This window comes from Pinus tabuliformis, chromosome 8 (genome assembly GCF_031772625.1).
Source record: "Pinus tabuliformis cultivar Carrire ecotype Pingquan chromosome 8, CPIR1, whole genome shotgun sequence".
In the NCBI taxonomy this organism is placed as follows: Eukaryota; Viridiplantae; Streptophyta; class Pinopsida; order Pinales; family Pinaceae; genus Pinus; species Pinus tabuliformis.
Genome location: NC_142294.1, coordinates 2,017,753,916 through 2,017,757,414, shown reverse-complemented (window position 1 = coordinate 2,017,757,414; position 3,499 = coordinate 2,017,753,916). Strand labels below are relative to the sequence as shown.

The window sequence follows — 3,499 nt, the reverse complement described above, 5'->3', positions numbered from 1 at the left end:
TAAATAATGATTTATCTAATTATTTCTCATGATTGGGTCAAATATGACAAGGAATATTACTTAAACAATGGTTTAATTAATTATTCCTAGAATATAATTAAATAGATAATGATTTATTTAATTATTTTTCATGAGTTTAACCAGAAATAACATAAAAAAGTGGTTTATTAAGTAATTTCTTAAAGTGAAAGTAATTTTACTATGGTAAAATGGGGCCGACATGGTGTACTTCGATCCATGTAGTAAGTTATGGCTAGATGATCAATTTTTGGTGATAACAACATTTGTGTACCAATGTTGAATGCTCTTTATATCAATCATATAATACCCATATGGATATCTTCATTGTAGACCATTCTGTAAGGATGAATGCTCACACTCATTCATATTCATTGAGCACATTTGCTTGTTCAATCATGCCTACAATTATACCGGCACTCGAATGGCATATGGATTCCAACGGCAAGGGAAAAATTGTTTCCCCTCTTGCTTAAGTCTGGGAGGATAGAAAATAGTGTTTACAAATTAGCAAATGATAAAAGACCTATTAATTGGGTCCAGTTACTAGATTTTCCTGGAGGTCCAGAAGCATTTGAACTTGCTGCAAAATTTTGTTATGGAGATAAGGTGGACTTTACACCTTCCAACATTGGAATTGTGCTATGTGCAGCAGAATATCTCCAAATGACTAAAGAATATGAAGAAGTTAATATTATTGCTTCGAATAGTGACAAGATGTGTGAATGCTTTAGATACTATGTCTTGTACAAACTTATTTGGATGGCCTATGAAGGCACGAGATCCTCTGCAGAGCCCTGGAGGAAGTATCTTGTGAAATGGGATCAGCAATAGTGAAAGAGATAGATGCTCTTTTTCAGATTGGTGGTATAAGGATATCTCAGTCCTCTGCCTTGCTATGTTTGAAAAGGTCATAAAATGAATGGAAGCTAATGACATGCTGACAAATATTGTTGTTGGGGCTATAATGAATTTTTGAAAAGAAAGGAGAGGCACCTTCCTAGCTTGAGTGGACAATGTTGGTGTCAGTGTGCAAGAAGAAAACATCGTGGAAGAGTTAATTACAGTGATAAAAAAGAGATTGGAAGTAAAGAATGGTCACCAAGAGCAAACCCGCTGGAAGTGTTGGGCCTGCAGGATGAAGACTACACGGAGGACAAAATCAAGGAGGCATTTCAAGCCAAGGTTAAGGAATTTCACCTAGACATTTATAAAGGTCCTGGTAATGCAAGTAGCATTGTTCAACGTGTGATAAAAGAACATGAGAACGTGGATGAAATCATGATTATAGTGGCATTACCAGCATTATGATGGCATTGATAGTTTTGGGCAGCATTGAATATGCTCATTTCCATTAATAGAGGATCATAACGTTGGATTTAACACTTCTCTTAAAATGAGCACAAAACAGACATAGAGAAATGATAGGGATTGGTGTAGGGGTATGTGATTCAGAGGATATTTAATTTTGTAAGGGTCATGTGACCAAGTCGACAGAGAAATGCTCAATGATATGATGGCATTGATATATTTGGAAAATACATTATTGATTCATCATGGAATAGAATATGGTAATGTGCAAATATTGTTGCCATTGGTAGCATTCAATTACTGTGGTATCCGTTATCCTTTCCAAAACAGGGGTATGCATTAATGCCAAAATGAATTTTAGGTTTAGAAGATATGAAGAAACAACAGGGTTTATATTACAACTCTCGTTGCAAAAAAAAATAAAAATAAAAATTGAACGTTATGATAGACCTGGACCAACAAATCCTAGATTAGACTATGGATTAAAGTTATGCAAGAATAAGAATGGTAATTTCACTGTGTGTTATTAGTGGGTAGGTTATTACAATGGAAGAGTCAGAGAATCAGTATGGCATTATCACAACGGGCAACTGAGCATGGAATACCTCCAATTATTGGGTGGTATCATCACAATGTTGCATACATTATTATTTCCAACATTTAGATGGCGTTGATTTTATATGATGTGCTAGCATTGATATTGGTAAACTTTGAGGGCATCCAACAACATAATGGCGAGCGACGTTGATATGTGGTGGCAATGTTACAAATGAAAAGTGTTATACTATGGGATTTATACGAATAAAGATGGAAACATCATTCTTCTCCCGCTACAAATCATTGTTAGTGTGATGCGTTATACTACGGCTTGGCATGGGATTGAGAGAATTATTTTTATGAAAACATTCATTTCTGTATATGACACCCACTATTGCAACGTTAGATACTCCAAAGGAGAATTACAACTAAAGTTTCATTATTCCTCTAAGGTCGAAAGGTTGATTTGTCTCAAGCCTCCTTACATGTTAAGAAAAAAATATGGTGCATTTATAATATGTGAAGTACAAAAATCAGAGGTGCACTGTTATTATTGGTGATGGAGGAGAAGATACTTGGGATTGAATCCCATTCCATTCCAATGCTCTCCGCGAATAAACCAAATCCAAAGCAAGGCATTGGCCTGCTAGCGTGGAGTCGAGATAGCCAATATTTGTTCACTCACCTTGAGCTTGTTGTACTTATGATACAGAAAGGGCTTCTCACATATTGAAACCATCGTTTTACGGATCCCTTCAGAGTTCCACTAAGAATAAAATGGCAATCATATCCATGGCGGCTTCCAATGTGGCGATGCTCCACGCAGCAAATAAAGCAATGATTAGTAAGCTTATTCCTCCTGTTCACGAGCTAGCATTTGGGAACTCTCTGTGCCAATGTCAATGCCCTTCCCCTTCGTGTTTCCTCCACCTTACAATTGAGATAGAGATCACTATGCCATGTACGAGGTGTCAAGGCTTAAGTTGCATCAATTGAACAAGCAACTGTTGAAACTCCTAAAAATGTTGAAGCCCCAGTGGCTATTGTAACTGGAGCTTCGAGAGGAATTGATAAACCATTGCTCTGTCACTAGGTAGAGTAGGCTATAAGGTTCTTGTGAACTATGCTCCGTTGATAAATGAGGTTGAAGATGTTTCTAGACAGATTGAAATTTCTGGTGGCTCAACCATTATTTATGAAGGGGATATGTCAAAGGAGGCTAATGTTGAGGTTATGTTTAAAACGGTAATTGACTCATGGGGAACAATTGACATCTTGGTAAACAATGCAGGAAACAACTAAAGTTATGATGAAAGAAAAATTGATCTACCTCACTTGCAAACTTAGGTTTTTACTGGAGAAACTCATTGTTTCAGATATTGTGGACTAGATATTCAACTTGAAATGAACTTTGGTTTCCTGTAATCCAAAAAAAAATCAATTATCATCTCCAAAATCTTCAAAAGCAGTGACTATGTTTGAAGCATCTAACAAACTAAAATGATAATCGAGATGGATTGGCATTTTTGATTATCTTGCTATCATTAGGAAAATAAAATTTCCCTTGCATCACGTGCGAATTCCACAGCCGCTTCAACATTTGCATGAAAGTAAAAACCTATAGTATCAGAGG

General features: G+C 36.2%; 1 pseudogene; it reads left to right on the top strand.

The window, feature by feature from the left end:
- The first annotated feature begins 2,643 nt into the window (after positions 1 to 2,643).
- Positions 2,644 to 3,168, top strand: LOC149244509 (3-oxoacyl-[acyl-carrier-protein] reductase 3, chloroplastic pseudogene; annotated as a pseudogene).
- The last annotated feature ends 331 nt before the right edge of the window (positions 3,169 to 3,499 follow it).